This window comes from Chiloscyllium plagiosum, chromosome 30 (assembly GCF_004010195.1).
Source record: "Chiloscyllium plagiosum isolate BGI_BamShark_2017 chromosome 30, ASM401019v2, whole genome shotgun sequence".
Lineage (NCBI taxonomy): Eukaryota > Metazoa > Chordata > Chondrichthyes > Orectolobiformes > Hemiscylliidae > Chiloscyllium > Chiloscyllium plagiosum.
The window spans coordinates 4,844,939-4,858,119 of record NC_057739.1 but is presented as its reverse complement, the minus strand read 5'-3'; positions in this window follow the sequence as shown (position 1 = coordinate 4,858,119).

Here is a 13,181-nt window from a genome sequence, read left to right as displayed (position 1 = left end):
TGACATCAGCGATGATGTGAGGGGCAGAAGTGATGTCACGTGTGATGCATGAGGAATTGTGAGGGGCGGAAGTGGCTGTGTAAGTGGCCATGATGGGGGCAGAAGTGACATCATCAATCAGCATGGGGGTGGCAGCTGCACCAGCCGCACGGCTAAAGGCGTCTGAACAGTTCCAGAGGCCGGGGGAATCTTCTGGAATGTTTGAGGAGCGCTGGTTATGGAGGTGGGTAGATAAAAGTTTGTTGTACTTACAGTTTTTGATGTTTGAGATGGAGTTGAAATACTGTTTGTTGAGAGTATGAATTCTCCTGAGGATGTAGTACAGAGTGGGTCCTTTGCTATTCTGAGAGAGTGTGGCCCTCAGCTGAGGCAGGGCTGACTGTAGAGAGATGCATTGCTGCAAGCGTGGAGCGGAGGATCTTGAAGGAGAACCGTTGCTAGTGTTTTTGAATCTGTAGTCGGTACTGTTTGTCCTGTTCGGGTCCGAACTCTGCTGGTTTAAAGGTGGTCTGGAGTCCGTGTGGAATGAGTTGGTTACGGAGGGAGGCACTGAGGAAGCAAATGTGGCTGTGGTAGCGAGTTTGTTTCATGACATGGTTGAAGAGCTTCAGGGCAGAGGAAATGACCTGGGAGTTGCAGTGGGAGAGGGACTCCCTGAGATTCTTGTAGAGAGAGGAGGAAAACTTCTTCAAGGCAGGCATCCTTGCAAGAGGATTCGCAGTAGAGTTAAAATCAACTCGGTAAAAACAATGACTGCAGATGCTGGAAACCAGATTCTGGATTAGTGTGTCTACCCCATCAGGATCACATGAAAGACAACCTGTCTCCAACCATAGACTTTGTGACATTATCAGGTTGGATTGAATTAATGCAATTTCAACATTAATTCTTCCCAGAATCATTATACCGTACAACATCGTCCACAAAAAGCAAAACAAATCAAACTGGCCAATTAGTGCCTAACACTCCACTGATGAACATCAGTTAAGTGATGGAAGATGTCTTTAAAAATGCTCTAAAGCACTTACTGAGCAATAACCTGCTCACTGATGCTTAGTTTGGGTTCTGACATAAATGTGCAGAGGCCGTTAGCCCACCATCAAGTCACCCTTTTAATTTCACGTGCGCAGTATACTGGCTGTGGCCAGCCAGCCCGCAGTCAGTCAGTGAGGAGATTTGGAATCACCTTTTAATATTGTTCAGCCAGGGCTCCCTGAGTGGTCTGGCTTAACAACCCCAACCAAGGGTCTCATAGTCAATACGTCAGGATGTGGAGGTGCCGGTGTTGGACTGGGGTGTACAAAGTTAAAAATCACACAACACCAGTTTATAGTCCAACAGGTTTGCTGGAAGCACTAGCTTTTGGAGCACTGCTCCTTCATCAGGTGGTTGTGGAGTATAAGATTTTAAGACACAGAATTAAGAGCAAAGATTTACAGTGTGATGTAACTGAAATTATATATTGAAAAAGACCTGGATTGTTTGTTACGTCTCTCATCTTTTAGAATGACCATGTTGGTTTCAGTTGTTTCATATGTAAATCGCAAAACTTTTTTAAAGTTACATTCTCAAGTGAACTTTAAGAATTGGTGCTCATGTTGGGCCAGATAATGTATTTAAGGTTTGAGGTGCCCTGTGTGAGACTGTCTGTACCACAATGGTCAGACTGATTCTCATCTAAAAAAGGGATTTACAGAATCTTACATGGATTCATGCAGTTTTTGAGCAAAATAGAATGTAATTCTGCAAGTACAAATTCACCCCACAAACTTATATGTGTGTGAGTGCATGTGGGTGTGTGTATATGTGCGTCTGTGAGAGAGTGTTTGTTTGTTAATGTGCGTGAGTGTGAGTGTAAAAGGATATAAGTCTATGAGAGGGTGCATGTGTGCGTGAGTGTATGTGTGAGCGAATGAGAGAGAGCTTGTGTATGAGAGAGGGTCTGCATGAGTGTATGGGTCTGTAGGAGTGTGTGTGTGTAGGAGTGTTTGTGTGTCTGTGTCAGTGTGTGTCTGTCTGTGAGTGTGCATCTATCTGTGAGTGTGCATCTATCTGTGTGTGTGCATCTGTCTGAGTGTGTGTGTCTGTGTGTGTATGTCTGTGTGTCTGCATCTGTGTGTGTGTGTGTGTGTGTGTGGTGGGGTCACCTGTGATGTGACATCTGCCAAGGTCTCCATTGAGGCCATCCCCTTGGGTACCAAACTTGGCTATCAGCCTCTGCTTGGCCACTTTGCTTTGTTGCCTGTCCCAAAGTCTGCCTTAGAGGATGGTCACCTTAAGATCCGAGGTTGAATGTCCCGGACCGCTGAAGTGTTCTCTGACTGGGAGGGAACACTCCTGTCTGTTGATTGTTGTGTGGTGCCCATTCATCCTTTGCCGTAGCCTCTGCTCGGTCTCGCCGATGTACCGTGCCTCAGGGCATCCTTGCCTGCAGCGTATGAGATGGACAACATTGGCTGAGTTGCGTGAGTACCTGACACATACACGGTGGGAGGTGTCCCCATGTGTTATGGTGGTATCCATGTCGACACTCTGACATGTCTTGCAGCATCTACAGTGTCATGGTTGTATGGTATTGTCCTGAAAGCCGGGCAATTTGCTACGAACAATGATCTGTCTGAGGTTTGGTGGTTGTTTGAAAGGTGAGAATTGGAGGTGTGGGGAAGGTCTTGGCAAGATGCTCATCCTCATTGATAATGTGTTGCAGGCTGCGAAGAACATGGAGTAGTGTTTTGGCTCCTGGGAGGTACTGGACAACGAAGGGTACCCTGTCGGTTGCAGCACATGTCTGACTCCTGAGGAGGTCATTACGGTTTCTCGCTGTGGCATGTCGGAACTGGCGGTCAATGAGTTGGGCATCGTATCCCGTTCTTGTGAGGGCATCCCTGAGTACTTCCAGGATTTGTTCCTCCTCATCTGAACAAATCCTGTGTATGCATAGGGCTTGTCCATTGGGGATGGCTGTTTTAATATGTTTCTGGTGGAAGCTGGAGAGTTGTAGCATCATGAGGTTATCCGTGGGTTTGTGGTAGAGTGAGATGCTGAAGTGCCTGTCCTTGATGGAGATGCATGTGTCCAAGAATGAGACAGATTAGTCCATGGTGAGTTTGATGGTGGGATAAAACTTGTTGATATCACTATGTAGTTTTATCAGTGACTCCTCCCCATGGGTCCAGAGGAAGAAAATGTCATCAAGGTACATGGTGTATAATGTTGAATGGAGGTCCTGCGTAAAGAAGTCTTGTTTGAACCTGTGCATGAAAATGTTGGCATATTGGGGTGCAAATTTGATCCCCATGGCTGTTCCATGTGTCTGGATGAAGAACTGGTTGTCAAAGGTGAAGATATTGTGATTGAGAATAAAGCGGATGAGTTGTAGGATGGTGTTTGGAGATTGGCAGTTGTTGGTGTTGAGTACTGACGCTGTTGCCGCAGTGCCATCACTGTGGGGGATGCTGGTGTAGAGTGCAGAAACGTCCATTGTGACGAGGAATGTTCCCAGTTCGACTGGTCTGTGGGTGCTGAGTTGCTGTAGGAATTCTGTAGTGTCACGACAGAAGCTGGGGGGTCCCCTGTACAATGGGTTTTCAAGATGCCTTAGACATAGCCAGAGAGGTTCTCACGCTTAGGGAACTCTGAAGGACTGATCCAAAGTCCTGATCATTGTGTTGGTCGGATTAGCCAGTAGTTGTAGTGTTCCTGGTTGTTCGGTTGTCTGTGCACCTCTTAGATTACTTACAGTGTGGAAACAGGCCCTTTGAGGAGAAAGTGAGGACTGCAGATGCTGGAGATCAGAGCTGAAATGTGTTGCTGGAAAAGTGCAGCAGGTCAGGCAGCATCCAAGGCACAGGAGAATCGACGTTTCGTGCATAAGCCTCCTGAAACAGGCCCTTTGGCCCAACAAGTCCACACCAACCCTCCGAAGAGTAACCCACCCAGACCAATGCATCTAACACTTTGGGCAATTTAGCATGGCCAATTCACCTGACCTGCACATCTTTGGACTGTGGGAGGAAACTGAAGCACCCGGAGGAAACCCACGCAGACACTGGGAGAACGTGCAAACTCCACACAGTTAGTCGCTTGAGGTGGGAATTGAACCCGAGTCTCTGGCGCTGTGAGGCAGCAGTGCTAACCACTGTGCCACCGTGCTGCCCAAGGAGATTACTCCTTCCAGTAATCTGTTCTATTCTAAATGATGATGGCTCCTCCTTTATCTGCTAGTTTGATGACAATGTTATGATTGGTTTTGAGAGCATGGATGGCATTGCATTGTGATTGGGTGATGTTTTGCTCTACTTTGGGGGTACGGTTGATGAACCTGGCATTTATATATTTCCTGACGGTTTGAGCATACATTTCAAGCCCAGGGCAGCGGACCTCCGGTGGGGTCCAAGTTGACTCCTCTGGTCACTCCTCTAGATCCCTGTGATGACTGTTCCAGTTCCTTGGTGGGCTCATTGAGATCACTGCTAGCATCTTGAAAGAATTCCCGGAATCTCATTCATCTGATGAACTCCTCCGTGTCTGCTACAAGAACCATGGGGTCCATTTTGGTGGTGGGGCAGAAATTGAGACCCCTGTTAAGAACTTCAATCTCTTCCAGTTGAAGGGTCTGGTCCGATAAGTTGACGGTTGACTTCCCCGAGGTGATAACGTTTTCCATTGTGCTGCCAGGGTGGGCTTGGCTACTGCTGGTGGTGATGCCAAGTTTCTCCAGCTTCTTGTTCTTGGTGTGCATGTATGTGATGTAGTTTTGTCACCTTGCCTGTTTGGCAACGTCCTGTAACTGTACTGCTGTATCCTGAGTACAGGCTGAGAGTGTGGACTCCATCTTAATTCAAGGTTGTGGCGTCTGCTGTCGAGTTGGTGCACAAAGTGATTGAGGAGTTTGCAAGAGATGCGGTGGCAAAGTCTCTCCACGAAGTCTGTGTTGTCGGTTGACTTGAGCGGGTTCCGTAATCCTTTTGGGATCTTTCCTGCTTGCCTGCATTTCTGTAGAAACTTGATGTCTGTGTCAATATGTGCGGTCTTCATGGAGATCCTCTCCACTTTAAGCTGGCAGTTAGTGGTGTTGATGGTAGTCCTGATTTGGAGATGCCGGTGTTGGACTGGGGTGTACAAAGTTAAAAATCACATAACACCAGGTTATAGTCCCACGTCTCTACTTCTCGCCTTTAAATAACCATCAAACCTCAAACAGATCAATGTTCGTAGCAAACTGCCAGGCTCTCAGGACAACACCATACAACCATGACACTGTAGATGCTGCAAGACGTGTCAGAGTCTCGACACGGATACCACCATTACGTGACAGGTACTCATGTGACTCAGCCAATGTTCATGTGTCTCTCTCATACACTGCAGGCAAGAATGCCCTGAGGCATGGTACAGCGAGACCAAACAGAGGCTACAGCAACGTTGGGATGAATGGCAGAACAATCAACAGACAGGAGTGTTCCCTCCCAGTCAGAGAACACTTTAGCTGTCCAGAACATTGAACCTCAGACCTTTGGGTGACTGGCCTCCAAGGCGCGCGCACACACACTACATTCACATGCAGACACGCATCCTGCCACAGACGTATACCTCTTTACACCCACACACACACATACATACACACACTCTCTCACAGACACTCATAACCACCCCCCTACACACACACACGTACATATAAGTTTGTGGGGTGAATTTGTACTTGCAGAATTACATTTTATTTTGCTCAAAAACTGCATGAATCCATGCAAGATTCTGTAAATCCCTTTTTTAGATGAGAATCAGTCTGACCATTGTGGTACAGACAGTCTCACACAGGGCACCTCACGCCTTCAATACATTATCTGGCCCAACATGACACCAATTGTTAAAGTTCACTTGAGAATGTAACTTTTAAAAGCATTTTGTGATTTACATATGAAAGGACTGAAACCAACATAGTCATTCTAACAGATAAGAGATTTAACAAACAATCCAAGTCTTTTTCAATATATAATTTCAGTTACATCACACTGTAAACCTTCGCTATAAATTTTGTGTCTTATGATCTTATACTCCACAACCACCTGATGAAGGAGTGGCGCTCCGAAAGCTAGTGCTTCCAATCAAACCTGCTGGACTATAACCTGGTGTTGTGTGATTTTTAACTTTGTACAGTCAATAATATCCACCTGGTTCCTCAAGGTCCACTCAGGTATTGACCTCACTACAGCCTTGGTCCAAATATGCAGTCAAAATATGGACAATTGAGCTGAGCTCCAGAGGTGAAGTGACAGTGTTGGCCCTTGATGTCAAGGCAGCATTGATTGAGTGTGGTATCAAGGAGCTCAAGCCAAACTGGAGTCAACTGGAAGCAGGGGACAAATCTTTTCCACTGGTTGGAGTCATATTTAACAAAAGGTAAGGTGGTTTTAGTTGTGGAAGGCCAAACATTTTAGTTTCAGAAATTTACTTTAGGAGTTCTTCAGAGTAGTGACCTAGGCCCAACCATCTACAACTGCTTTATCAATGAATTTTCTTCAATCATGAGGTTAGAAGTGGGAATGCTTGCTGATGATCACATTAACATTCAGCGTCAGTTATCTATTTTTCAATGCCAAACTGTGACACAATGTTTCAGTGGCATTTGTGCTACAAGAGGGTGTGAACTCGGCCCGGACAATCACAAAGGCCAACCTCCCATCTATAGAATCCATCTACCAGGCCCGCTGTCAAGGAAAGGCCGCCAGCATTCTCAAAGATCCATCCCACCCTGGCAATGTTTTTGTACAACCTCTACCATCGGGGAGAAGGTACAGAAGCCTGAACACACGCACCAGCCGGTTTCGAAACAGTTCCTACCCTGCTGTTGTTAGAATACTGAATGGACTCACAAACTCTTAACATTCGCCTGTACCTGTGTTTTTGTTGCTGTTTACCTATTATTTACAATCTGTGCTATTTAACTCTGTGATCTGCCTGTATTTCACTATGCCTCGGTACACGTTACAATAAATTCAATTCAATTCAAGAACCTAACGTGTAGGTGCAAGAGTAAATCATAGACCCACGCAAATCAGCTTCACAGTTCAATATGATCATGGCTGATCTTGGCTTTCCACCTCCACGTTTCTGCCTATTCAGTTCCTGAGAGAAGAAAGATCTCTCCATTTTAACTTTAACCATGATTGGTGATGATGCATCCACAATGCTCTGGGATAATGAAATCTAACGATCTATGACCCTTTGAGTGAAGAATTCCCTTCATTTCAGTCCCAACTAATCAGCCATTTATCCTATGAATTAATCTCCTTGTTCTAAAATCCCCAGCCTGGGAAAAACACCGACTCGGTATCTACTGATTTTATTCCAGAAAATTTTCTGCTTTTATTTCAGAGTTCCATGGAATTCCACTGCTTTTTGTCTCAGTGTGTACTCTGTCAAGTCCCTTCATATGCTTTAATCTTTCAATGAGACCATCATTTTTTAAGTTCAATCATGGGGATGAGGGTGCCAATGGCTAGGCCAGCATTCATTGCCCATCCCAAATTGCCAAGAGGGTAGTTAAGAGCCAACCACATTGCTGAGGACCTGGAGTCACATGTAGTCCAGACCAGGTAAGGATGGCAGTTTCCTTCCCTAAAGGACATTAGTGAACCAGATAGGTTTTTCCCAATAATTGGAAATGGATTTGTGGTCATCGTTAGACTCTCAATTCCAGATTTTTATTGAATTCAAATTCTACCACCTGCCATTGACAGGATTCAGGATTAACAGTCTAGTAGTAATACCACTAGCCCACTGCCTCCTCTATTGCCTCTCATTCCTCTAATCTCCAGAGAATATAGACCCAATGTATGCAGCATTTAATCATAGGATCAGCCCCTCAGCCCTAGTGGCCAATTCAGTAAGCCATCTCTCCACTGGCTCCAGTAAAAGGAAACTGAAAATGAAACTAGATAAACTGTAATCTTATTGAATGGATAAGAAGGTCCGATAAACTGAATGGCCTATTCCTGCTCCTCAGTCCTACATTTGGCACCCTGTTCCTCAGACATTCTGCATTGGAATATTTGAATATATATGAACAATATGGGCATACAAAGCACCATCTCCCATCCCACAATTTTTCTTCAACTTGAGATGATCCTGGATAAGGTGGAGATTTTGAAGGAAGATGTGCAGTACCATTGGCTGTAGGATAGTGAAAAGTCAGTCTCTGCAGTTTCCTCTTCATCTGGCTGTGTAAATGAGTCAGTCATCTCCACCGCATGCTGAAACAATGGAAGGAGAGCTTGGATACAATCTGCTAGCCTCTCAGGGGTTTCCAGTTGCCTGCAGCCAGTTCTTGAAGATCACTCCGCAGCTCTCTCAAGTGCTTCCTGATATCGTACAACACCTTATTGCCATCACCAAGTAATACATTATGTTGCTTCTGGATGCCCCAAGAGTTCTTCCTCTGAAATTTGCTTATGCAACCTTTTCCCTTGAGGCTGTAAGGAACTTTTTTCTTGAAGGTTCAGTATTGATGTCTGGTGAAGAATGATTCACACCAAGGTTTGGACTAATGTCTTCCTGTTTCACTTCCACACTGTGAGACATATAATGTAGAGACACTGTGAGACACTGTAGAGGCAATGTAGAGACACTGTGAGACATATAATGTAGAGATGAAAAGATACTGTGTCCCCAACATGCACATTGATGCTATTCAGAGGTTATATGAAATCCATAAGCTTGCCTGCAATTCAAGTGTTTTGTGAAGAATTATCCTTGCTTGGCCCAGATTTCACTGTAGCAGGGCATCTGAAAACATTTGTCGTGCGTTATGATTTGCTTATGTGTGTTTAGATTTTTTTTAAATGGTCACCAACTGATCGAAGTGTGAACCAATAATATTGCAGCAAAGGAATAAGGGCATCATAGACCTTACTCCAACAGCTGTTCTGGGCCTTTCAGCCCTTCAAAACTGTTCCTTCATTCAAATAGCATCATGGCCGATCTGTTTGTGACTATCACTTAACCCTGATAGATTCATGGCTAACAAGGGATTCAAATGGCTACCTGTCCCTGCCTCCCAAATACTTCATGCTTCCCCTGGAGCATAGAAGGTTGAGGGGTGACGTTTATAGATGAAGGGCATAATTAAGGTGAATAACCAAGGTCTTTTTCCCCAGAGTAGGGGAGTCTAAAACTGGAGGGCATAGGTTTTAGGTGAGAGGGGAGAGATGTAAAAGAGATTTGAGGGACAACTTTTTCACACAGTTGGTGGTGCGGATATGGAACTAGCTGCCAGAGGAAGTGGTAGAGGCAGGTACAATTACTACATTTAAAAGATATTTGGAAAGGTATGTGGACAGGAAAGGTTTTGAAGGACATGGGCCAATTGCAGGCAAGTGGGGCTAGTTTAGTTTGGGAAACGTGGTCAGCATGGACTAGTTGGACCGAACAGCCTGTTTCCTGCTTTGTGACTCTATGACTCTACAACAAAGTGACTGGTGGCAGTAGTTTGGAAGTTGCTAAGACATCTATCTCAAGAAAAGAAAAATCAAACCACAAAATCAGGATTGACCATCCACATGTGCACTCCAAAATCTTTGCTCAGAAAGTGCCCACAGTGAAGATTTACTTCAGAGTCCACCATGCTTTATGTAGGTGCCCCTCCCTTGTCCTTTATTCATGACAAACATTTTTTTCATCATTCTGGTATTTATCCGATTTTCTTGTGAAAGCTATTGTTGAATCTGCCCCCACACTCCTTTCAGGGAGGGTGCTTAGGATTATTACAACTCACAATACAAAAAAAAATTTGGCTCTTTAGTTAATTACCTTAAATCTCTGTCTCTGGTTTCTAATTCTTCTTCCAACAGAATTAATTTCTCCTCATGACATAATCAAAGATTTGAACATCTCCACCCTGAATTAAGGATTAACCTAAGCTTCCAGACTCTACACAAAACTGAAGCCTTTTGTCTTTGGCTCCATTATAGCAAATCCCTATTTGCATTCCCTTGAGGAACGGGGCATCTTTCTTTGAGTATGGAGCCCATATGGAGCTGGACTAGTTATGTATAAAGATTTTGCATAACACAGTTGTTTTTGTGAGTGGTCGGTTCTGTTGCCTAGGCAACCTGAGTGTTCTGCAGAATAAAATGTGCTGAGTGGGTTCAATCCCTGTAGGAGTTGTGATGATTTGCGGAGACCTTGCTTCCTCACCCTACCCTCGATTCTGGAGTGTGTGCCTTTAAGTTACACATTTCTTTCTCTCTAATGGGCAGAAGTGACTGTAATCTTTTGTGGAGAATGTATGCCTCAGAATGCAAGACCAAATGATACATTCTGGTTTGATACATCCTGTATACATCAAAAAGGATCCTGCACATTCATATAAAGCCACGATCCTTACTCCTTTGCATGTTGTCCTACCATATTCAAAGATATGTAGTTTGTTTCTGCACCCCTTTTAAAAATAAAACATTTATTTTACATTGTCTTTCCTCAATCTTCCTACCAATTTTTTCAATACACATGTTTGCCATTTTCCTCGTCTATCTCAATCCTCCTTTCTGTTTCCTATGCTTTGGCTCCTGTTGCTTTGTGGATAACATAGCCCAAGGGTGTCAATGAAGGGCTGCAAATGAGTGCAATTAACAGAAACTTCCAAACTGAAGGGACATGGTTAGTTCAGTCAGATTAACCAGCTTCGTTGATCTTTATAAATTGAGCAGTAAAGATTGCAGAATATGAACTTGTGTTAAGTGTAATTTGTATCCAAAACTTTCAAAAACTTTTAAAGAGATCAGGCCAATACCGATGTCTGCAGGAAATGGTATTCATGCACTCCTTGTCTAACTGATCATTTACACACTAATTATTGTCTAAAACCCCCTCAGCCTCTGACACTCCAGGGAAAACAGTCCCAGACTATTCAGCCTTTCCTTATAGTGCAAATTCTCCAACCCTGATAACATCCTTATGAATCTTTTCTGAACCCTTTCAAGTTTCACAACATCTTTCCCAAAGCAAGGAGATCAGAATTGCACACAGTATTCCAAAAGTGGCCTAATCAACGTCCTGTACAGCCGCAACATGACCTCCTAACTCTATACACAATGCACTGACCAATAAAGGAAAGCATACCAAAAGCCTTCTTCACTATCCTATCTTCACTATGTCTCCACTTTCAAGGAACTATGAACCTGCACTCCAAGGTCTCTTTGTTCAGCAACACTCTCCAGGACCTTTCCATTAAGTGTACAAGTCCTACCCTGGTTTGCCTTTCCAAAATGCAGCACCTCACATTTATCTAAATTAAACTCCATCTGGGAACATCTGCAATAGCGTAGAAGGCAGGGGAGGTTATTCTTTTTTAAAAATAAAGAATAGCTTGGGTCATTTGTCAACCCACACAGAGGAAGTACAGGAGGATAACTTAGTTGAATAGCACACATTTGCCTGAGGACACAGTTGAATAACTGTGGATCGGCATGTTAAATTACCCCTTAGTGTCCAGGCAGGTGCAGCAAGATGGCTTAGCCATGATACATGCAGGATTGCGGGGATGAAGTGGGATGCTCTTCGGAGGGTCGGTGAAGACTCGTTGGGCTGAATGGCCTTTTTCTACTCTGTAGGGATTCTATGATGCCAAGGCAGAACAAGTAACTCACCAGCCCCCAATGTCTGTAGAGGATGAAGAAGCACACAGGTCACACTTCCCTTTGGTCAAGGAAGATGGCTCCTGTCACCTCTCTACACAGTCTGTGGATAAGACAGAATAGAATGAGGCACCCTGCCCACATTGTGAGCGGCAAATGGAGTATCATACACATTGTTATCTACTGTACTGGCTCCTCAGTGAAATTCACACAGTCCGCACTGTATTTCGGGAAAGGGGAATAGCACATCTCCTCCATAAAACTTGGGGTTTTATGACACAAAGAAGGGCTGGATGTTGAGTGTAGGGAGCTGAAAGGTGCCTCACTGAAAGAAGAGGTAATGTTCTTGGAGCTTGAATCATGGTTGAGTTCAACATTACCAGATCATACCTACCCCAGTCATTTTATCATATTTCACTCACGTCTTAATTCATTACGTTCACTTCAATTCCTCTTTGCCTTATGTTATCCTCCTTTGTATAATTTAACCTGTTCTGTCTTCTATGCTATTGGAAATGTTCTTCATGCTCCCCTGCCAGCCTTGGTAGATCTGTAAGATTTTCCAGTGTAAACATGAATTCATAGACCTGAAGCACAAACTCAGTTTCTTTCACCACAGAACCTGCTGGGTGCTTGCAACATTTTCTGTTTCTATTCCGTTATGTTCTTTACGTCCTGTTTTAGGGAATAATTAGTGTGTGAATGATCAGTCAGGGTGTGTTGATGAACAGTGGGATCAAAAGTAAGAACAGGTCCTAAATGAGTGTAGTGCAAAGACAGTTTTGTTTGAAAGTCTGGATTTTGGACACAGTTTTGGACTAAGCATTCCTCATGCAGATTTGGAACTCAAGTGCTCCTCATCCAGACATTCCTGAAGCAGGTGATAGGCTCTCTTCTTGCACTGAAGATCTGGAGTCTGGAACAGAGCAGTACATCACTGTTTGGCTCCGGGAGACAGGGAGAGGCTACACAGTTTCTCATGTGTGGCACATGAGGTGTTGCTTGATGAATTCTGGAAGAAGGGGATGTTCTGGAACTGTGAGAAGAAGGAGTCTATTTGAACTACAGTCCCTTCTGTCCCTCTCCCTTGGTGTTGCCTGGTGTTATCTCCTTCTCCCATTCCACAGGAGCAGCCCAGAAAGATACTTCTGACAAACAATTCCCATTGTCCTGGTGATGCCTACATCCAGAAAGGGAGAAAGCCATAGCATTTCTGAGGTGAAGCCAGGATGGATTTTTTTTCGGAATAAATGCTGCTCAGCTCTGGGGCTGTTGAATGTTTTACCAAATTTCCCAGAAACTCCCACCAGGTGTTTCAGGGGATTTCTTCCCAAGCGTCATCAGCAACAATGATGGGGTGAAAGTAATGCTGGAAATTGATGCTATATTGTAGATGCTGATAAAGGGCTGCTCACTATTGATGGACAAACACAAGAAGCATTAGTCTATTCGCATGCACTGCCCGTAGATGTGTGTGTAGATTATGAGTGTGGGTGTGGGGAGTATCATTCTGAGTGCATGTGCAGCACCACGATGGGTCCTGACAACATT